This window comes from Suncus etruscus, chromosome 6 (assembly GCF_024139225.1).
Source record: "Suncus etruscus isolate mSunEtr1 chromosome 6, mSunEtr1.pri.cur, whole genome shotgun sequence".
In the NCBI taxonomy this organism is placed as follows: Eukaryota; Metazoa; Chordata; class Mammalia; order Eulipotyphla; family Soricidae; genus Suncus; species Suncus etruscus.
The window spans coordinates 22,523,000-22,548,431 of record NC_064853.1 but is presented as its reverse complement, the minus strand read 5'-3'; positions in this window follow the sequence as shown (position 1 = coordinate 22,548,431).

The window sequence follows — 25,432 nt, the reverse complement described above, 5'->3', positions numbered from 1 at the left end:
ACAAAAAACTTCAATTTGCTATTGTTAGCTGTTCAACAGACCAAGTGCAGAGATGAGAAAATGAGGTAAAGAGAGAGATAATGACAAATACAAGGTCACAGAGCATAGGAGTGGCAGAAAAAGTCAATCCGCACAGTTGTTCCAAACACCATGGTGGTTTGGCCAAGCAGTATTTCCTGATGAATGGAATTTGGAAACAATCCGACAGGATGGGGGGTGGAGTAGGGACTTAATAACTTTTATAGGCTGAGATGTTGTATCTGGTTGAGGAACCAGCACACAACCAGAAGTTCAGATGGAATCTGACACCCAGTTTGGGACTAGAATAGTTCAGCACGAAGCAAAAGCTGCAAAGAAGAAATCTGAGCTGGAAATGGAAGGGCATCTTTTCCTTTTACCCAATTTGGGCAGCCTCCAGCTCCCTGATATCCCACCTCCGTTTTGCCATTAGATGAATTACTTCTCTCAATGCCTGCTTCCTGCACTCTCCTCCACCCACAGCTTTGGATCTAATCTCCATCCATCTTCACCCAGACCGTGAGCCTCAGGGAGCAATGTGGCCTGGGGGTGTACACAACTCACAGTATGAATGAGAAACATGACATCCAGGTTCACTGCAGCTGAGTGTGTCCAGAAACAGGAATCTTGGTAAAATTACTAGGTGACTAAATAGGTAAAGAATGTTCTCTGGGGGATTGGGGAGGGGTAGAAGAAAAAAATAAGAAAGAAAAAGAGAAACCTTTTAGGGTTCTGAATCCACCACCTTTCCAAAGGAACAGTTGTTATGTTGTTTTGCCATCAAACCAATCCCATCTAGAATACTCATTTTATTTGTAATTTATATATATATATATATATATATATATTTAAATGACAGACATTTATTAGAATATATAGTGGCAAATCTTACACAGTGATATTTAAGGTACACTATATATATATATATATATATATATATATATATATATATATTTAAACTGAGGTCTCTGCATTGGCAGAAATAACAGGATATTTTTAAAAAAAATTTGATCCAGATTCTAGTGATTTCATACTAGTTGGAATTTCCATCACCTAACCAATCTGGAAAGATACTTAATATCTTTAAGCTTCAATTGTTTTATGTGAAAAATTAATAATATAGTTGATATAATTTCTGTCCTATCCAGGTCATAGGATAAGGTCAAGTGAGATAATGGCCAAGACCTACCTAGCCTTGAAACCTATAAAAGATTACACAAATGTGAACTATATGCTATTATTATCACTTCCAATTTCCTCAACCAACTGCCATAACCCCAATTTACAAATGTGTTTTTTTTACTACATCCTGGATTTTATCATTAGAAGGAAATTCTATATGCTAATATCTTAAATTCTAGCACATAAATCTTTGACTCTAATTTCCTATCAGTCCAATTTTTCCTTCCTTCCTTAGACCTACCACACATATATACATTTTAATTTTATGACAACTTTCTAGTTATTTTGCTTTTACTATCATCAGAATCATCAACATTGTTATTCATTTCTGCCTTTACTTCCTCACACCCTCTGCATTTTGTGGCCTATCACTGTAACTGTGATATTTTTGTTACATATATTCTCATTCTCCCAATGTCTTGTTCTACTTTATTAGAATTCAAATTCTCAACCTTAAATCATTATTACCAGTTGCCTTTACCTCTCCCCTCCCCTAAATACTGAATATGTTTTAAGAAATGACACAATTAGATGGACTGGTGTCATCCACATCTATGATCTCCAAGTTCATAGCCATATTATTATTTATATTTATTATATACTTATTTATATTATTATTATATTTATTTATTATATTTCTGTAGCAAATATTTCATTGTTTACTGTACTTGGTCATGTTACCCTCAGCAGATAAACTGGTTAACTTTACAGAGAGAAAACGTTAGCTATCAGAAAAGCACTTGGGAATATTTCTTTCAAAATTTTATCCTTAAATATCTATTTCTAAATTTCTAAATATAATTTTCCTGAGATTCTATGTTAGGCCAATCAGTTTCCTCTTCTTCAGGACAAATTCTTACATTGCTTCTCCCAGTTGATCCTCAAATATTTCTTTCTTCCTGGACATTTAATCTTAAAAAGTTTAAAGGAAAGTCCCCCTCAAGTCTTCTGTACTCATTTTCCTTTCTCTTCACAATCCAACTCTCACAAGGAAAATTTACTGCCTTTACCTCCTTAAATCTCAGTCAGGCTCCAATCCATGACCATCAAGTGCCTTCCACTGCTTTTGGTTAAAGCTATAAACCACTTCTATAAGAAAATTTCCTGTAACTCTGCATCACCAGCTAGGCTGATCACATTTTGGTTCTTCACTGATATTATATGTTCATATAATCCTCGTCTCCATATTTCTGAGCTATGACTCTTCACTTATTTACTGATTCTTTCTGACATTTACTACTTGGTTTGTCTCTTTTTTTTTCCACATACAAGATGTTTTTGTATCCACATTTCTCTAAAATACTGTTTTTCTCATCACTATTTGAGCTTTTTTGGCTTTGCCTAATTTCTTGATGATTTTGTCAGTTATAGGATTTGCCACACTGATGTTTATTCATTGATGATGATGACCACTATCAAGCTACTACCTTATGTGGTCAACTAACTACAAAATAAATGTACTCAAAAGTAATGGAATATTCCTCAGCCTCTCCTATGTTCCTTATTTGTTAAATTGTATCACTAGATAGCTAAAATTTTGTAGGTAATTGTGACCCTACTCTCCTCTTGTGATGGTTCTATCTTCTTCATCTTTTCATTTCCTGAGTTGAGTTTTCTACCCTTTCTCTCATTTCTCAGTCATTATTTCCTCATTTGGTATTTTTGGCATCCAATCTTAGATTCTTCTAATATATTCACCATATCAGAGTAATGTTTCTAAAACAATAATATACTGGAGTGTTCCTTCAACTTAGTAAGTACAGTGTCAGGAGACATCATAAATTCTTTACAATCACTGTCTCATTTAAGCCTCATGCTAATTCTATAAAGGAAGTACTGATCGACATGTTTTCCAGAGACATCAGTACCACAAAAAAACTAAAGAGAAGTATCAAAAATTAAACTAAAGCACTACAGACCTATAATAAAAATACTGTTAGTCACATTATCAGACAAATTATTACAGAAAACACAGTACCACAGAACTACTAACAGTGAATGCCAGTAATTAAACCAAAGTCTATGAAATTAAACCAAAATTCTATGGGTATAAACACTGATAATGATTTTCCATGGATAAAAGGATAAATCCAAAAATTTTAGCATGCTAACTCCTTCTAAACCCACCTCATATTCCATTCATTACTTATTCTATCATAAATCTTCATCTCTTTCACACCCCACTTGGCTTCCTTATTCCCCTCAAGAGTTGTCTATTCTATTTTGTTGTTATTGTTGTTGTTGTTGTTTTAGGTCATACCAAGCAGTGCTCAGGGGTTACTCCTGGTTCTACGCTCAGAAATCGCTCCTGGCAGGCTCGAGAGACCATATGGGATACCAGGATTCAAACCGACTTTCTGCATGCAAGGCAAACACCTTACCTCCATGCTATCTCTCCGGTTCCTCTATTTTTTTTTTAAATTTTATTGGGGGCCGAGCAATGGCGCAACGTTAGGGCATTTGCCTTACACACGCTGACCCAGGATGGACCATGGTTCAATCTCTCCACATCCTAGAATGTATTCCATAGCATCACCCTTTGCCCCCATCCCCCGCTTGCCAGTATAAAAGGCCTATTTACAGTTTAGATTGTTAGAGTATGGGTCTCTTGATTCCATTGTTGTTGACTTTGGCTTGGATATTTATTTCTGTCTTTTTTTTTATCTCCACAATTGACCTGAGACCTCTTGGCCCCTGGTCCCATCATTTCATATTTGTGTTTCTCTTCCTTCTCTACTCAGTTTCTTCCCTTCTACTCTCTATATTCTGGAGCCAAGGGTTTTTGAGACAACTCTCATTTAAGTCATTATATTTCTTCATGAAGTTACTCTAAATACAACAAATAATTGATATTATTTTGCATTTATCCTTCTTTTGGCTTACTTCATTTAACATGATATCTTCAACTTTCTTTATCTTGTCCCTCCACTTAGACTCCATAGAAACTTTCATTAGTGTAAGTAGGGGTTTTATCATATTTTCTCCTTTTTTGCCATGAGTCTGTGATAGTTTTTTAAAGACCATCTTTAGATATATAGAGCCTAACTCCATCTTCGGTGCTATTAAATTACAATGCTTATTTCTATTTTTGATTTTTTTAATTTGTTTTGAGGACCACACCAGGCACTGCTTACTCCTGGCTCTATAATCAGGAATCACTTCTAGGGTACTAAGGAAATATGGATTCAGGGGATAGAACCCTAGTTGGCTGCATGTATACTATATCTGTTAAACTTTATATACTAAAATGTCAGATATGAGTAGCTACTAGAAAAAGTGTGTGTTACATGACCCTAAAAACTATTTGACCTTAAGTAAAAATTTATCTACCTCTGATAATAGATGCATAATTAATGTTAGGGAAATAAAATTATGCATAGAAAGTGGTAAATTATTTTTATTATTATTAGAGATAATTGTTGAGCATAAAATACTTTTGGTCTAAACAAAAATTGTCTGAATATTGCCACAAAAAACTCGATCCTGCACCAATCACTGCAAGGCTGCTCAGACCGCCTTTCTAACTCAGCCAATCCAAGAAGGCTTTTTATGCATGCAAATTAGACAATGTTCTGGACCTGAATCTACACTGTAAAAAGCCTGCTCAGTAGGCAACCGATTTTCGGTTGACTTTTTTTTGTTTCAAAAGTCGTCTTATACACTGGAAAATATGGTAATTCCGGAGCACAGTCAGAAATAAACCATCAAGTATTGCCATATGTGACCCAAAAACTAAACCAAAAAATAATTATTGATTACTCTTTGTCTTTAAATGTTTAAGTGGTGTTCTCATATACTATGCAGATTGGATAATTTACATGGTAAACAACAGCAAAATCAGATGATTGATTGAGTTCATAATTGTTATTTCCTGAACTATAAAATAAAAACAGCACCACTCTTTACTGTTAAAATAGCTGATTAGTATATAAAATAAAAATTATGAAAAGACTTTCAATTATTTTATGTATGATATACTGACCATAAGTTAGCCATTGTTAGTAATAACCAGGCACTTATTGGAGAATAAATCTAGAAATTCATTATGCAGATTATCAAAATTATTTTTAAGATATTAGAAAAATTATGAAATGTAAAGAGAAACTGCATCAAGTACAATAGAGCACTTTCTTCTTATACAAAACTAGTTAGAGAAGCCGTACAAGATGATCTCATAAATTTTTCTTTCTTTAATCATATGTAAGAGATTAGAACACACATGAAAACTTACAAAAATAATAACCCATATTATTTATCTTTATTTTTTCCCTGAAAATATTTCATAAATTGATGTGGTTATTTTCTTGTAATCAATGCATTTATTATTGATGTTATTCTGTATTATTTATTATGTTTTTACTTTGGTATCCTTAAGACTTTAAAATAAAAGAATTTTTTCTCTAAGTAAAAAAAAAAAATACTTTTGGTCAAGGAAGCAAATAAGATATTTTAATTTAATCATGCATTTTCTATCAATCATCTTTTAATCTGTAGAATGGGAATAGCGATAATTCGCTCACTTCTTTGAGAATGACTGGAGTTGGATAGACTGGTATGCCTGGAACCCAGAGTCTGTCTTATGCCAATAAACTTCTGGGGTGAGGCCTTTTTGTAATCAGGTCAAGGATTTTTTTTTTCCATTTTCTCCATTTTTCTGGACCTATGCAAACATTGATGATTGCCACTATCACACCTTTACTATATTTTTTTACTCATCCTTTAAGGAAAAAAATACAATTTACTGAACTTAAAAACAAATTACTGTAGTAGAATGCCTGTCTCGAATACAGGTAGGGGATGGGAAGGGAGTAGGGGGTAATGTTGCATTGGTGAAGGGGGGTGTTCTGGTTATGACTGTAACCCAAATATTATCATGTTACTTAAATAAAAAATATATTTAATAAAAAAAGAATGGGAATAACGATAATTTAAAGTATTCTAAAACTTATTGAAAGACTTAAATTATTGCAAAATAAACTGGACATCTCTTGTGAAAGCTAGTAAATAATGTGAAAAAAATATGTAACAGAATAAGGAAGTGTTTTGAAGTTTTATTTACAAGTTATATGATGTTTATCTACTAGCTATTTGTTCTCCATCATTCCTGTCCTCTTGATTGTATTAAATCTAATTGTCATGATATACGTGTCAAGAAAATGAGTTATAGATAATAATTTTGGGGTTCAATAGTATGGGTTCATATTTCAGCTCTAAAACTTACTAATTACATAATCTTGAACAAGTTTTTTTAACTTCACTATGTTTATAAGTCTAGCATTGGAATCATAGTTTATCTCTCATATACTTCTTATGAGGATTAAAGCTATTATACATAGGCAATATTAGCTGCAGATTGTGTCTTTTCAAATCCATATACTGAAGTTACAATCTCCAGTGTGACAGAATTTGTTTATGGTGCCTTTAAGTAAATAAACTAACTGAAGTTACAATTATGACTTTGATACCATTGAATTTTTGTACTTATTTTAAAAAAATAAAACAACACAGATCTCTCTTGAGGATGTCTAATTTCGTCTCCTTCTTCCCTTTCTTCTTCTCCTCTCTACTTTCCTATACCCACACCAAGCAAAGGCCAGATCAGGACTACAGAAAGGGAGGGAGGGAGGGAAGGAAGGAAGGAAGGAAGGAAGGAAGGAAGGGAGGGAGGGAGGGAGGGAGGGAGGGAGGGAGGGAGGGAGGGAGGGAGGGAGGGAGGAAGGAAGGAAGGAAGGAAGGGAGGGAGGGAGGAGGGAGGGAGGGAGGGAGGGAGGGAGGGAGGGAGGGAGGGAAGGAAGGAAGGAAGGAAGGAAGGAAGGAAGGAAGGAAGGAAACAGAAAAGAAAAGAACAAAATAAGCTAACAGCAACCAGGGAAAGTGCTTTTACCAGGTAAAACTCTGCCTTGCCACTTCCCCTTCATCTCAGACTTTCAGTATCCCTGAGAGTAAAAGCATTACTTCTAGTAAACTCACCCAGTCTATGGCATTTTGAAGTTAAACCAAGTAGACTAACATAACCCTCAATGGGCATTATCTTTTATTTTCCTCACCACTTTCTTTGGCATAGTAGAAGCCCTCATGTATCAGGCAACCAGTAGCATTTACCTTTTATCATTAAAACTGTCTTTAAAGTGCAAATGAACTGAACTGCTTCAGTCAATATATATTCTTCAAGCTTCATACCATCACCTGCATATTTAGGACAAATATAATCTTGTTTAAACCACAGAACTCTAAGATGAACACATGCAGTGCCATTTCTCCTATTGTTGTCTCTTTTTACAATAAAGCAGAGAACTCACAAAAACAGAACCATTGGATTGTGGCCAGATAACTAGTGGAGGCAAGAAATAGGATCTAAAGTTTCTCTGAAGTAGAGGCAAATGATCTGGAGGATCCTGAAACATCTACGAAATATCCTGAAACATCATTTTCTTGGGGTGGGGGGGCTGGAAGCAGGTCCAGAGGGGCAATAGAAAGTATCCAAAATTAATAATAGTAACTTTTCCTGCCCTTCATAGTGACTATAAATAATTCTTAGTATTTCAAAAACAAAGCCATGAGCACATTTCAAGGCAGGAAGAAATTTTCCCGTTGTGTTATCTTACCATCTATCAATCTGTAACATAATTCTTCAGTGAAGAAACACACAATTAAGCTAAAAAATATTCATGTTCAGCCCAGCACTGGGTTACAACTCTTACAGCTCTAGGTCTTAAAAGTCCTTGCTCCTTTGACTATTTTAGGCCATCTCTTGACACATGAATAATTGTATCATTGGAGCCAATATCCAAGAATGTCAACAGTCATTCATATATTTGTTGCCTGCTCCCTAGGTAGAGGCAGGCCAGTTTCACCAAGCATTTCTGATGAGTTCCTGTGGGCCAATTTACCCCTGAAATCCTTTCATCCAAGACTGCTGGTCTTGTTTTTCAAGTACTCCTCATTAGAGGTGGCTGGTCTATTTGGTTAGAGGGTGTGGAGGCTTCCTTAGTCTCATCACCCCACCTAGATAAGAAGGCGGATGCCCCATGACCTTCCTAAAAAAGTTCAGACTAGGGCTGGTTACAGGGATCAAGAGAAGAAGGGTGTGTCTCACTAATCTGGCAGAGCAGACTAAACAAACCTACACTTTCTGACCTTTTCCTTCCTCTGGCTTGTTAATGAAAGTTCTTTCTAGCTAAAACGTGAAAACATATATTCATTCATTTAACATTCACCATTCACCGACCACTTAACCCCATAACCTACCTTGTGTGCAAGAGAGACCACTTAACTCCATAACCTACCTTGTGTGCAGGAGATAAGGAAAGAAATGAAAATCATCTTCCCCTCGAGGAGCCAGAAATCTAGTGAACAAAACTAAATATACTAAATGGCAGGATCAGTGGATATAGTAAAGGTAAGGAGTTGGCCTTTCTTACAAATTCAGGTTTGATCCTTAGTACCACTTAGTTTCCTAAGCATTGCCTTGAGAGATTCCTGAAACAGTCAGGAGTAAACCCTAGAACAGACATGAATGCATGCTGGGAACAGGGAGGGAGGGAGGATAACACTGGTGGTGGGAATGCCCCTGATTCAATGTCACTATGTACCTAAAATATTACTGTGCAAGATTTGTAAATCACTTTGTTCAAAATAAAAATTATTTAAAAATAAAAAAAATCTTGTTTAGAACAATAAAACAATTTAATGGAAAAAACTAAAATATTAAATAGTTTGTTTGCTAGTTTTTTGTTTTTGTTTTTGTTTTTTACTGGGCTACACCAGGTGGTACTCTGGGGTTGTGCTTGGCTCTGTACTCAGAAATTGTTCCTGGCAGGCTGGAGTTGGGGGATATTAAATGGTAAGAACTTAGAATAAAGCTCAAGAAAAAGTAAGCTTGTCTAATCCTAGAAGTCATAGCAGTGAGTTTAAAAGGAGATAAAGGAATTCATCAAAAGTAGGAAAACTATGATAATTCTAGCAATGTATGGGTACTAAAAATCAAAATGAGCGGAAACACTTTATATCTTTTACCACCAATTCTCACTCTCATCACATTTTAGAAACAATGGAAACAGCACTCAGAAAAGCAAGGCAGCCTGTTCATATCAATACCCAGAAAAAGAAAATAAAAGGGACTAGGTTTGGGCTGAAGATTTCCTAGCTCAAATGGTTATTTTGGCCTCTCTCTCAAAGGAGGGTGTTAACGGGTAGAATGAAACATTCAGAGTTCTTAGAACAGTTGCAACATTGGTGAGTTGGAAGGAGGGCGATAAGTGAGAGCCAGAAGATGAAAGGAGCTCCTAATTTTGAAAGACTGCCTATATGTCATCTAATTAGAATTTTGCTAGAAATTACTGGGAAGCAAAAGTCCCATATCTTTTTTTTTTAATAATTTTTATTTTGACCAAAGTGAATTACAAATCATTCACAGTAGTATTTTAGGTACATAATGACATTGAATCAGGGACATTCCCACCACCAATGTTGTCCTCCCTCCACCCCTGTTCTCAGCATGCATCCCATAGTTAGATGTTTTTCTGGGGGCTTTTGCCTTACACACTGCTGACCTGCATCTGACAAATATGCTCTCTTGAACCTGCCAGGAGTAACCCCTTTGTGCAAAGCCAGGAGTATACACTGAGCATTGCCTAATGTGACCCCAAAATAACCCCCCAATGTCATTCTGCATTAGATGAGGACAATGTTTGGAATACCAATGCTGGAGTCATGCCTGGAATTGAATCCTCAATAAAACGTGAGGTGCTTTTACATAGAGCCCCCCCTTTTTCAGATTAAAATGTTGAAACCCACAAAAGGGATGGGGAGGGGGCACGGAGGGTTTCAACTCCAGAGCTCAAGACTGTCCCCCATTGTCTGCAGTTCTTTCTTCCCTCCAGATCACCTTTCAGGAAAGCTATGATGCAGGCCTTCACCAAACTTCCCTGCTCCCGTAGCCCTAGTGCATTACTATGCTCTTCTCCTCCCTCATCATCCTAGAAACATCTCCCAGTATGTGGACAAGATCCAGCCATCTAGGGAAGTTGGCAGGGGGAAGCCTCCCAAAGGAAGCCTCGAATAATCAGCACATGTTTAGGGGAAACCCCTAGTGATTTCCCCTAATGAGCTGAGGCAAAGCAAACCTTCCTGGAGCTCACGCTTCACTGAGCAGGCAGATTGTCTGAGCAGAGTCAGGTGAGCAGAAAAGGCAGGAGGCGAAGCAGCCAATTCCAAAAACAGGCTTTGAAGCAGAGCCCAGATGCAGTCATTACTGGGAATACCCCATGCCTGGCCTTGCATGGCAGTGAAGGGGGAAGGGGTGGTGGAAGCAGCACTAAACAAAAGGCCTCCCTTGTGTAAACAAGCTTGTTCAAGACCCCACTTCGGTATGCAATGGGCACACCACCTACAATCTGTGAAAGAAACCCTCATTGGCTTCTGAGACTGCCTGTTCAGAGTCAAAGAAGTCCTCACTGGCTGCCTTGCCGTAGAGCACTGTTTTAAGGGTTACCTTTAACTTTGCTCCTTAATGTGATTAAGGCATTCAGCCTCAGAAAGACCACTATCTAGGTACAGGAAAGGGGTGCCCTTCTCCAACTAGCCCAAACTTCAAGGATTTCATCTTGCTTCTCCAGAGAATGAGTGTACCCAGGGTGGTCTGGTGAAAACTAGAGAAATTTAGCCCCGACTAGTGACCAGGCATCTTTGAGGACAGTCAGGAACTTTTAGACCCAGGGCAAGCATGTGTGCTGGCTTTATGGGACTGTCAGGTTTGCTTATTCAGGTGAGGCAGTTTCTTCTCAAGATGCAAAGAGGAAGAAAGATTCCCTTTCTGGTATTCTCCATCCCAATTTGCCACCAAGAACCTTCCAAGATAATCAGCATGAAATGCTCTAACCATTTTTACCTCCCTGCCTTTTTGGTCACTTTCTTTTCCTAGCTGGCATCCTCTCAGTGATTCCCTTCACTCAGGCTCACAGTTCATGTTCCAGCCCAGTTCACACCTTCATTCCTATAAAAATGCTTTGCCTTGATTGGGCTTGCTGGAAAAACAGGAGTACGAGCCAGAGGCCTGAATGCTGGACTTTCCTGGAGGCCTATCCTAGAGTTCAGAAGCAAGGCATGTGATGAAGAAACATGGAAAAGAAGTCATAGGTGCTCAGTCAAGGCCAAGACTGCCAGGACTTTCTGAGAAGTACAGAGAATGCCTTCCAGAATTTTCCATTAGTCAAAGAGAAGAAGAAGCTGCTAAGTCTCTGCTTTCTCTCCCAGCTCCTTCCCCCAAGGGCTACACTCTCCACGGTGGTTGAGGGTTTTTCCCAGTGTTCTAATTTAGTTCATTTAATTAAAACAGAAATAGACTCTGAGATGTAAGCGAAGGCCATGTGGGAAGCACCCCGCTGTAGAAGATTGGGGAAAAAGTCTCGGGAAAATTGAAGGAAGTCAATGAAAGATGATAGCAGGTCAGTCACCGCTGCTATCATACACAATTGGGACTTCATCATGCTGGGGAAGTCTGGCTGTCATGTAAAAATGGGACCTTGCAGAATGACAACAGTAGAGAGCAAGTGGGCTTATATCTAATGCTCATGTATAGAAGTTTGCAGCCTGCAAAACTTAACTCAAAGGTGATTTGGAAATATAGTACATGGCCGGAGAAATAGCACAACAGTAGGGTGTTTGCCTTGTTGGTTTGAATCATGGCATCCCATATGGTCCCCGTGCCTGCCAGGAGTGATTTCTGAGCACAGAGACCAGGAGTGAGCGCTTCCAGGTGTGGCCCAAAAACTTAAAAAAAAAAAAAAGCTAGTATTTTTGAAGTTAAAACCTCAGGCTGTTTTAGGGCCAGAGCGGTGGTGGTGCAAGTGGTAGGGCATTTGGTTTGCATGCGCTAACCTAGGATGGACCATGGTTTGAACCCCCGGCGTCCCATATGGTCCCCCAAGCCAGGAGCAATTTGTAAGCACCTAGCCAGGAGTAACCCCTGAGTGTCACCAGGTGTGGCTCTTCCCCCCAAAAAGGAAAGGAAATATAGTACAGTGGATTTAATTTCTGACGTGCCATATGGTCCCCCAAGTCTCTCTTGTGTGCAGAGCTAGGAGTAAGGCCTGAATACCACTGTGTTTGACCCCAAAACAAGCCCACCAAAGAGTACAAAACCTTGTGCCTAATTATGATAATTTAACCTTTACCAAACAATTTTTTAAATGTTCATGCATAACTCTTCCTCTTTTCTATATCTAACAGTATCTTGGAGTGTATATATGTGTGTATGCATAGATATATACATTATACACATGTATGCTAAGCATGCATGCTTACATATATATATATATATATATACATTGCATATACATATACATGTATCAGGTTATCAGGTTTATCACAGCAGAAGAGAGATTGCACTTTTTTGATTAGATGGATGCATCTGTATGTGTACTCCTTAGATTCAATTTGCTTCTTTTCTGGAATCTTCAGCCCTCAGTCTTCCATTTTCTCAAAGTATATAGCAGGAATATGTGCTAGGTAGGGGTCCTAGAATCCAAATCATTCCACACCACTGCCATTCAACGGAAAGCATAAGAGAAGTTCTTTCAGAGACCTTGGGATAAAGTGTGAGGTCTGGCTTGAATGGTCAGTGCTGGCACTGAGCGTGGAAGCTCTCAGGAACCATCCCACCTGTCTTGGCACAGGACTCCAATCTACATGAACAGTTGTGCATCATTAGCTGAAAGATGGGACACCTGCTCTCTCCTTAGCTTCAATCCTGATAGAGCAAGGATGCACCAGAGGAATTTGCAGGTCTGGAATGAGGCGTGGAAATGCCTCAGTCACACCCAGTATATGCACTGTCTTCAGCTTCTCCCTGGAATGCAAGCTCTACCACTGCCAAAGACTTGGTTTAGCCTCCAGAAAATAAATTGTTCCTTGTCAAAATCAGTTGGATTCCTTTACAATAGAAAATATTCCTGTGGGCCTCCTAGGAATCAAGAAAATCAAGTGATTCAACAAGCAGAATATGGATCTGGGAAGCACAAGTTTTTCAGCTACATTTTCTGCCTCCTCAAATCCTTTTGGGAACAAGGTTGGAAATGAATGAATAACCCTACATAACTTAATGAAATTAATTCCAGTATGGTACTTTCTTGCCCCCACGCCATCCTTTCCTTAATTTAATTCCTAGTCCCTTTCTTGCCACAAGTCCTCGGGAGAATATGTTTGAAATATGTCTATAAATATTTGTGTATACTTATAAAGTATTTAATATTGGTTTGGATGCATATATGTCTTTAATTTATAAAAATCATATGGTATTATAAATCTCACTCTGTTTTTTTTTTTTTTTGCTTTTGTCACTCAACAATAGTTGATTTTGGAGTGGGGAGAATGTGGTGCTTGTTTTGTTCTGCTTAACTATTTTTTAAAGCACATAACACATATTAGTGCCTTGATTTTGAAAGTACACTGGGATAATCTCTTCTCCACTAAATAAAATTCTAGAAATTAAAGTTTGATGTTAATCCTTTACTGTTTGTTTTTTCATCTCTGCACACATTCTACATACCTGCTTTTTTAACTTTATGTCAATAAATCATACAAAACCTACCTCCATCTGAGTTGCTCTTTTAGTGCTACAATGATTTTTGGTTGGCTGATTATTTGGTCTCTTGCTTGCTTAGTTGATTTTTACACTTTATCGACCTTGATGGAATAGTTGAAGTTTATTCACGTTACTTGTAAATAAACTGTTGTATAATTCTGATTCTTTATCAAGGGGGGTCATTTGGGTTTGGTGATGTTGTTGTTATTCTGACTGATGTTGTGAGTAGTTTGACAGTTTGACCAAGTTTCCATGTGCAAGTGGTTAAAAGTTTGTTTATGGAATATATCTAGGGCTGGAACTAGTGAGCCACATCACAGAATGTACTCTTGTCTTAGCAATGCCAAGCTCTTTTCCAGGGTTATTCTATGAATTTATATTTCCCCCCACAGGTTTGGTAGTTCTTTTTTTTCCACATCTGGACATACTGGCATAGTCCAACTTTCTAGTGTTGTGAAGCTGATGGTCGTGAAAACATAGTCATTTTGACTTTAATATACATTTTTAAATTGCTAATAAGATTGAGTTTCTTTCCATCATGTTAAAGGATATTCATGCTTACTCTTCTGTAGAATTCTTGTTTGTATTTTTCCCTTTTGAAGCATCTCAAATATCTTCTCCTTGTTTAAGGCTCTAATTTAGCTCAGGTTATAGTACCTCTGAAATGAAATAAAGGTACCTAATTTTACTATTTAGGGGTGCACACCTAGTGAAGTCAAGGGCTTACTCCCCGCAATGTACTAAAGGATTACAATTGGTCATGTTTGGATCACCATATGTGGTGCTGGGGATTAAATTGGGGCCAATTGCCTGCCTGCCAGACAAATACCTTACTCCCTCCCTATACTATCACCCTGTTCCCTAAAAGTATATTTTTTTTCCTTTTTTGGAGGCCATCCAGTGATGCTTAAGGCTTATGACTGACTCTGTGCTCAGGGATCATTACTAGCAGAACTTGGGGGACCTTATGAGATATCTGGGGTTGAACCTGGGTTGGTCATATGCAACGCAAGAGTACCTGCTGGAAGTATGTAATTTTAATAATATATAGTTTCTAAAGTATAGGCAGTTAAATCTGACATCAAAAATTATTTCCCTAGCAATTATTAAGATATTCTTCTATGTAAATCAAATTTTAAAATGGTATATTATCATGGCTTTCTTCATGTTATGTACATTTTCCAAAAATTAATTTGTATAATATATGTGTTATGGTACTTATTATGAGGATTGCTTGGATAAATTTGTAAGAAAGAACCTAGAAAAGTACTTCATCCATAATAGGAATCATTAAAGTGAAATCTAATTCAATATATCACAACTGTAAAAGTTTTGCACTGGCTTAATTTAAAACAATTTTGTTTTGTTTTATGGGCTACACTTGGTGATGCTCAGGGCTTACTCCTGGTGGTCTTATGGGACCATATGGTATACTGGGAAACAACCTCAGTTGGCTGCATGCAAAACCAGTGCCCTACTCCAACTGCTATATTATCTTTCCAGCCCATGATTTAATTTTTAAACAGAAAATATTTTATTGTGTTATTTATGTTCAGATTTTTGTTAAATGCTTTGTTCACAATAACTATCAGCAACACTAATATATAACTGAGGTGGTTGAGAGTTGGAAAAGAAGTCTTCTACCTTGGGTCCAGTCACTGAATAGGAGAATCATGATTGTATTTCCTATTTGCCTATCTACTTAGACTAGGAAATACTTCATGGAAAATGGTTAGTCAGAGTTTAGAAAAATTTCTGTTGTGTTTGAAAGTAAACCAGATCTCTTAAGGCATATTTGTGCTACTGGGAGAAAATGCTAGAGAAGGGAAGGTAAAGGTGGTTTACATTACTAGTTACTCTGCAGAAAACATGACATGAATTGCCCTGGTCTGCATTTCCCATTCATTCCCTGACTCAGAATCTCATGAAACCATCCATTCCCCTAAGAATCTGCCTTGAACGCAGAGCCCTCTTGATTTGCATCATAAAGATGATGCCCATAATTAACCAACCACATTGCTCTTCTCCAAGGAATTCCACATCCAGTGGAATATTGCTCTAGTCACAGTGTAACTGGACCCCAGTGATTATCTTCCTGTCAGAATCTTAAGTCACCCAGGACACATGTATCCACAGGATTTAAAGCTCTGTTTGTTTGCTTCTCCAGACAGATGTTGAAACAGGATCTACCACTGCCAGTCAAATGACCCAGACAACCAACCAACTCGGGTAACCACTTGCTAAAGCCAACACTCTTTTGGCATTCAGTTTCCCACTAGATGAATTATAGCAGCGTGTACACTGAGTTCATTCAAGTCAGTCAATGCTAGATCTGGAAATAACTTCCCAATCATTGAGTCACCTACAATATTATAGCAGGAAGGAAACAAAAATCACTTAATGCTTGCAAATAAATTCCTTTATGTTAAACTGAGTCTTGAAAGACATTATGTGACTGGCTTACACCGATGAAGTGAAGTTCCAAAAACAAAATGCACCATTTCTACTTACTAAAAATGTTGTAAAATCAATCAAAAGGGTTGGGGATATAATTCAGTGGTAGAGCATTTGCCTTGTATGTGTGAGGCTCTGGGTTCGATACTGAGCACTACACATACTCATACACACATCCCAAATCAAATTAAATCAAATAAGACAAATAATCCCAGGATGCTCTGTTTGGGCATATATAAACATTGGTTGGGTTAGACAAAACTCTTTAAAAATTGAAGTTGAATGCATCTGTATTAGAGATTTGGAAAAGTTTTTCTTGGTGCCCTAAAGAACACTGCAAAGTAAATTCACAAAATATCCAGCATATTCTACAAAAAAATGTCACTTTCATTTTTAAACTGTATCTAACATTAGAGATCACTACAGGATCTTAATGATAATCTATATATCTTTAATCATCAACACAACATTTCAGAAAGTAATCAAAAGTTGTTTTTATAAAGTTAAGTGTTTTTCCGCCCTTAAAGGACAGAGCAGGTAGTATGTGGGTCCAGTTATATTTTAGGCAAACAGGGCCAAACTGTGCTTTTGGGGGCAGATGTAATGTGGTGACCAGGATCAAATTCAGGGTTTCACATATGTTAAACTTGTGCTTTACTTCTTGAATCTAATACCGTAACTTAAGTTGTTTCTGATACTGTAGGGGAAAAGGAAAGCAAAGTTTCATGATACATTTTTATAATAAAATTTTTATATTTTATTACTTAGTTTATGGCCTGAAAATGATCAGAATTAAAATGGCAGATTACCTTGACAGTTCCTTGGATGAATGTTCCTAGAGTCTCATTGTTGAAGCCACATTTACCTAGATATCTGACTAGAATTAAAGTTCTAAGAGGACCTCACAAGATTTGCAGCTGGTGTTGACTATTGGTTGGAGTATCTCATTTCTCCTATATGGGGTGTCTCACTTTTTCCTCTAGGGGACTAGACTGACTTTCATTAGATAGCATTTCTGGGCAGAATTCTAAAATGGTAAAGCCAGAAGTAAAATAGTCTGACAAAGCCTAGATTGAGAAACTTAAACTTTCTTCTGTCATATTCTATTGGTAGAAACAAGTGGCTTAAAGATTAAAGGAGGAAGAAGAGGGTTAATGATCATTATTAATATTTTTGATCAATATTTAAATTGAGCAAATTGATATGGCAAAATGGACCTGATTATTGAAAGAAATTGATGAAAATTAAACCATCAATTAGTCTGTGCACTTGAGATGAATTATTCATTTTCTTCTTAAGTATGAATATGCTAACCTCCAAACTACTACTTTCAAAAGTCTCAACATTTTAAGTTATTTATTTCTCCATAACAAATTATTCTATAACTTTTCTGACTAAAATGATAATAGTTATCATTTCAAAAAATTCTGGCAGTTAATAATTTGGGAGGTTAAGTGATTACTTCTATTTCAGTGTATCGCCTGTGTTTTCAATAAAAATATCATCCAGATATGTAGTTACCAGAAGATCCATGTTTGAGAAGGATCACCATATGCCCTGACAAGAAACTTTAGTTCCTGTGGTAAGAACCACCCTGTAAGGCTGCTTATGTATTTTCTCTGATAAATCATTGACTTTCCTCAGAGAATGATATGAGAAGGACTCAGAAAAAAATAAATTGATTTGAGAACATCTTTGAACATACATAGTTTTACTGAATATAATTTATGTAAAGTCATATAAAATTATTTTTATAATACCTCATTCATAACTTGAACCAGCCACACTCAATATAGAAGACTTTATAAGATCATCATACGATTTTAGAGACTGGCAGTCACACCAATTTTGGAGAACAAGATTAAAATGTAAAATGTCATTATCTTTTGGAATGAATGGGGCTTCTTAAATATAGTTCACAAGTACAGAAATCTATTGAACAACAGCAACTTCAGAGATCCATGAATGAAAAATACTATACATCTTACCTGGACACTTACTGAGGGAGGTGAAAAATGGCTCCCAGTTGCATAGTTGTATGGGATATGACTTGGCTTGTCACATGTATGAAGTCCTGGGTTAAATCCCTGCTACTAAAAAATAAATGTACAATAGACAATCTGATTCATAATGCAATAATGGCATGCAAAGAATTCCTGATTCAAATTGCATTTCTGAAACCCAGATGTCTCTTATGGTCAAGCCCTTTATGGAGCAAGTAGAATGTATTTCTTTACTAGAGGCATGTTCTTCCAAGGATGTAATCTCACTATGTTTCTGGACTCTTTCCCATTTGAGTTTTTTTTTTTGTCTACTTTTGTAAAGGCCCTTAAAAATATATGCATTATACTTTCCAGAAGCCTCTTTTCATTAGCAATATTGCCATCTCTTTCAGTTCAAGTTACCAAAATTCAATACTAAGGTTACCAATGCTACTGACAATATAATTCTCTTTAAGACTTTGTGGATTTCCCATTAATCTCATAAACATTCACTTTATATTTCTGAAAGTAAACTCCAGAATTCTTTTTTTAAGTCAAATTTCTTTATAAATCAGATGTCTTTAAGACAAGATCATTAAGATTATTGGAAGTTCCTTTATTTAACAAAAGACCTACCTTGAAATTAAAATGTTAGGAGATATTTAACAAGATATTACAACAATAGCTTTTACTTGAGTTTTTCCCTTATTGTAATAATAATCTTTTGCTGAGTTGACAAATAAAAAGCCTTACGTCAGTTTTCTTTTGAATCAAGCAAGTCGTTTTTTTTTTGTTTGTTTTTGTTTTTTTTTGTGGTTTTTGGGTCACACCCGGCAGTGCTCAGGGGTTATTCCTGGCTCCAGGCTCAGAAATTGCTCCTGGCAGGCACAGGGGACCATATGGGGCGCAGGGATTTGAACCGATGACCTCCTGCATGAAAGGCAAACGCCCTACCTCCATGCTATCTCTCCGGCCCCAAGTCATTGTTTTTTTAATTTTCATTCAAATTATGCTACTACAGTCCTGCCACAATAAACCAAGAATTTCCATTTCTGTGCCTTCAATAACAATTTCCTTACTGCTCCTCTATCTAGTATCTTTCAAACCTTTACCACCAACCAGTTCCAAAGTCAATGCCACATAGTTTAGGGTTTTGTTATAGCAACATTGCATTTCTTGTTACCAACTAGTTTTAGTTTTTTGTTGGTGCATTTAAAACCATCTAAGATTTAGCAGCTTTAAATGATAGTGATTTAAATTTTGTACAAGTATGGGCGGGGTTTTTTTTTTTGTTTATCTTTTGCCACAACCAATGATGCTCAGGAGTTACTCTTGGCTTTGTGCTCAGAAATTGTTCCTGGCTCGGGGGACCATATGGGATGACAAGGATCGAACCCAGGTTTATCAGGGTCAGCCACGTGTAAGGCAAATGCCCTACCACTGTACTATCATTCTGGCGCTTGTACAATTATATTTTGACTGGAGGGTCATTTGGTGGTTCTCAAAGCTCACTGATTTAGATTTGTTCTTTATTTATAGTCTTTTTTTCTTAGATTGTTTGGGCCACACCAGGTGCTATTCAGGGCTTACTCTTGATTCTGCACTCAAAACACATGCAAGGCAAGTGTACTATCTCTCTGGCCCACACACATTTTTGGTTAATTATTTTTGATTTTTAAAAAATTACTTTAAACACTGTGGTTTATAAGGTTGTTCATAATATAGTTTTTTCACACTTACAAAATTGTTCTTGATTGAGTTTCAGTCATATAGTGTACAACACCCTTCACCAGTGTACATTTCCCACCACCAATGTTCCCAGTTTCTCTCTCTCCCTCCTCTCCTGTCCTCTCCACTCCCTGCTTGTGAAGCAGTTACTTTTCTTCTCTCTTGCCTATTTTTTTAGACATTGTGGTTTGCAATATTGTTAGTGAAAGGGTATCATGCCTCTCACTTTCCTCTTTCAGCACCCAGTTCTTTTCCAGAGTGATTATTTCCATTGATTATTGTCCTAGTGAACCCTTTGTTCTAACTGCACTCCTTTGCTATTTGGGGCAATTTTCCTACCATAGACTTGTTCTCCTAGACCTCATCTCTATTGTCTCTGGATATTATTACCAAATTATCATTACCAAATTATTATTTTATTTTTTGTATCTCTAAAATGAGTGATATTATTCTATGTCTATTCCTCTCCCTTGACTCATTTCACTCAGTATAATACTCTCCATACTTATCCAGGTATAAGCAAACTTTATGATTTCATTTTTCCTCATAACTGCATAGTATTTCATTGTGTAAATATACCACAGTTTCTTTATCCATGCATGTGTTCTCAGGCACTTGGGCTATTTCCAGATTCTGGATATTGTGAATAGTACTGCAATGAATTGTGTTTTGGGGCTCCTAGAATATATTCTTAGGAGTGGTATTCCATGAAAAAATTTTAATATTTACAATTGAGTATGAGTTACCTGGTGTTTAAAAGCCAGTGATGTCAATAAGCATGCTAATAGGACCTTCACAGAAAAATATCTAAATTGCTTACACTGATAACTACTGGTCTGAGTATTTTCATATATAATATCTGGTTTTATCTTCACAATAGTCCTATTATTTAACATGAGTAAAAATGAGAAGAGTATATCTCAAAGGAATTAAAAAACTTGAAAAAAAGTTCTCATACAACCAGAGATGACTGGAGTGAGGTATATTGACTTGGCTCTTAACCACCACACTATGAAATATACATCTCATATGATATAATGTACCTATAATCCTGATGTTCATAAGAGCTCAGATGATTTCTTAATATTCAAATCAGACTAGGTAGCAGCTCAAACTTTTAGTTGCTTATTTATGTATTAACTTTTCCTTTATATGTCAGCTGTTTATCCTAGAAACATACATACACAAGTATTTGCATTAGTGTTTAGTTAGGAAATACAACACGATGACTGAAACAAGAAAAAATATGGACTTGAGGCAGAATAAAACCAGAAGCAACGAATGGTGCATATATCAAGTTTCTAAATGAGATAGTAATATGAGGTATTTCTAAATAGGTTCTTGAAAGAGAAAAGGATTCTGAGGTCTGTCCAAAAAGAAAGGATGGGAAGAAAGAATAGGATTGGCTATTTCCTTCCTGTCACTTTGAGTTTCTTAAGTTTGCCTTTTAGGCATTTCAACTACCTCTAAATTTCTCAGAGCCATCATCAGCTACATCATCTGGCTTCTAGTGAAGCTAAATAATAATGCTTATAGCTTGGTCTTCTGAAGTCCAGAAGTTCTAAGAGACACAATACAGGGTATTGTGGTTGATTGGTCTTGTAGTTAACATAGTAGTGGCAGATCAGCACATTCAGACAGTGGTAGCAGCAGACATGAAAATGGGCAGCTAAAGTCAGGAGAATCAGAGGTGAGACAACAGATTTTTCTGGTCCTCATCATGGAAAATAAATCTTTCCTGTTTTTGACGGATTAATATGTTAATTGGGATTTTTTAAATTCGTATGAAGCAAAAAACCCAAACTGACTAGAATACAAAAGAAAGAGGCCTGAAATCCCAAAAGGCCAACAAGTTTCAGATTTGTTTCAGTTCTGTGATCCCAGCTCCAATGTGCCATAATTTTCATGACTCAGACTTCGTTCATGAGCCAACTTTATATTCAGCTCAGTCCTGAAATGACTGAAGGAACTCTGTGTCTCTCATCCACGTATGACCACATCTAAATACCCAGAGGAAGAAATAAACTATTTTTCCATTTAGTTCTCTCTTATAAACAAAGAAACTTTTTTTTTTAAAAAGCCCCTCAGTAAATAACCTCTTGCACATTTTATGAAGTCCATCCTGGACATTCCCCATTATGCACACTGATTGGTTGAGACCTAGTTTTCTGAACCAAATATTACAAAGAGAGTGGAATTATCACAACTTCCTATTATTATTTATTTTATTTATTATTATTGATTTTTGAGTCACACCCGACAACACTCAGGGGTTACTCCTGGCTCTGTGCTCAGATATTGCCCCTGGCAGGCTCATGAATCATATGGGATACTGGGAATTGAACCACTATTTGTCCTGGGTCAGCTATGTGCAAGGAAAACACCCTATCTCTCCACCCTATCTCACTGGCTAGAGACTGCCTTTTAAAGTTCCTAAAAACAAAATAAAACAAAAAATCAAAGCTGTCATCTACCTTTCTTTGTAGACAATGATCATGAAAGGCAAAGTATCCTGACTCACTCCAGACGAAGTGCAGAATATGTTTCTACAACCCTTGCCTTTCCATACTCCTTGAATTTCTCTTCCTACTCCACTCCCTTGCCTTCTACCTTATCTTCAAGATAATCTCATAAATTTTCTTTCATGCTTTATAACCCAAACTCACAGATTACAGAAAAAAAATAAATGTTTTAGAATTGAGAGATTTCATAGAACTCTAGATCAGATGGTCTTTACACAGTGTCAGAGAGAAACTATGGACACTCAGATATGATCTTAGTGACATGAAAAAAAAAACAGGTAAGGCTGAAGACACTCTGCACTCCCACAGAGACTCTCTGATGCAATTTACATAATTATAGTGTTCAATATTTTTATTGTTGTATTATTGACAAAATATATTTGTAATATATATATCATTTTAGCATTTGTATATATTGTTATATACAGTGTATATACATGTACATGTTACATTCATTATATACATATAATTATATATACATATACATATGTATACATATGTACATATATATTGTTACCACCAAAAAGGAGTCTAGAGAACATCACCACCATAAAGAGTCACTATAAAATTGTTTTGTTTATGAGGTCTTTCAAGATATATGTACTTAGCTTCCATATATGCAATATAGTTTTATTTATTGAGTCATCATGCTAAACATTATACTCCTGTGACTTACATTATAACTGAAAGTTGGTATTTTTTTTTACCTTTTATTACATTTCACCTGTTCTCACCACTCAGAATCTCATACATGCAAGGCAACTGCTGATTTATATTCCTGGATCCCGATATGTTATATGTAACATATTATTATATGTAGGGTTGGTTTTATTTGTTTTCCTTTAGATTCTATATGTAGGAAATTCATGTGGTATTTAGGTTACCTTTTTACCTATTTTACTTAGGAGCTGTACCCTCAAGTTTCATCAATATGATTTTAAATGACAAGATTTCATTATTTTTATTACTGAAGACCATTTATATATGTATGGATATATGTATGTATTTTTCTCTGCACTCAGAGATCACTCTTGGCAGTGCTTGGGGGACAATTTAGTGTGCTGATAATCAATCCCAGGTTGACCACGTGCAAGGAAAGTACTCTCTCTACTAGCTATTACTAGTTCATCCCATTACTGTTACAGCCAACAGCCTAATATTTTCTTTATCTATTTATCCATCAATGAATACTCAGTTTCTTCTATGCTCAACTATGGGATGTTATGAATAATGTGACAAGAGATATAAAGATTCATACATCTTTTTTAGTTACAGATTTTGCTTTCTTTGGATAAAAGCCTTAAGCTTTTGTTTTGTTTTTGCTTTGTTTTTCAGAAAAGACTTCATTTAGGGGAAAAGAAAGGAATAGAAAAGAAAGTAGGGAAGTTCCGGATGATGGAGGGGCCTCATAAAAATATTTCCCCAAAGTCCAAAAGTTATTAAATAGTAATATGGTTTCCTTCTTATATTTTGAAAAATTTCCATACTATTTTTCATGTTGGGTGCACCAATTCACATTCCCACCAAAAGTACACTAAAGTTTCCTTTCTGTCCTCCTTGACCACACTTACAATACCTAATCTATTTGATAACCACCGGTATAACAGGTCTAAACTGCAATAGCTGTGTGGTCTTGACTCATATCTCATATCTTGACTCATATATCTGAACTATAGTTCAGGAGTTTTAATGTGCCTGTTGGACCATTTTGTTAAAAAAATATATAAATTTATCATTGACATTTTTAAAGCAATTCATTCATTGGGCAGCATCCTACCAACTGAAAGTAGTTGAGAAAATAAAAACAAAAAGAGTTTTAGCCATCATAAAAGTCTGAGACAAGTTCTTAACAAAAGAGAAGAAAATTGTTTCAGGTATATGCAAAGGGCATTAACACACATTAATTTAGTGAATATCAGGAACCCCCAGCTTGGTTTTACACTTAGACTGATGAAATGATGAAATTCCATTGAGGTTAGGTAGTAAATCTAGTGGGAGCCAACATAAATGAGTCCTTTTGGAAACTGTGTTTTTTTTTTCTTTTTGGGCCACACCCTGTGATGCTCAGGGGTTATTCCTGGCTATGCGCTCAGAAATCACTCCTGGGGACCATATGGGATGCTGGGGGATCTATCAAACCAAGGTCCATCCTAGATCGGCCACGTGCAAGGCAAATGCTTTATTGCTGTGCTATCGCTCCGCTTCCCCCTTTTTTCTATTTTTAAAATTATCTCTATGTCTTTGGAGAAATGTCTGTTCATATCTTCTGTGCACACAATCTTGAAGTAGTTCAGTATTTTGGGTTTTCTGTTATTTTTTTTTTCTATTAACTAAATTAATTCTTTTTATTTTTTATTTTTTTAACCACACTCAGCAGTGTTCAGGGATTTCTCCTGGCTCTGTGCTCAGGAATCACTCCTGGTGGGCTTGATGGACCATACAGGTTGCCGGAGATCAAACCCAGCTTGGCTGCTTGCAAGACAAACATCCTACCTGCTGTGCTATCACTCCAACCTCTATAAATGATTCCTTTAATCTTCCAAATATCAGCCTTTCTCAGATGTGTTATATATGCAACCTCAAATGCAAATATTTGCTCCCATTGGTTAGTTCACTTTTTATTTTGTTGTTGGCATTAGTTTTAAGATTCATTTTGCTTTGGAGAAAAAAATATAAATAGAAGAAAGAAGGTGACAAGATCCCCCATATGAAATTGAAAAATCTGAAATTCAAAACTAATCTGATACCAGCTCTCCTCAGAAAAACTATGCTATAATACCCATCCCCTGGAGTCTTCTTCCTTCTAAAATCAATTTCTAGAGCACTAGCAGATCTCACTCATATCAAGACATTCCAAGTGTTTTCATCAACCCATTGCTCAATTTCTCGAGAGGACAATGCCAAAAATTAATATGATGATGCAGCTACAAGTGAGCAGCAGAAGGAACAGAACTTCCTCCTCC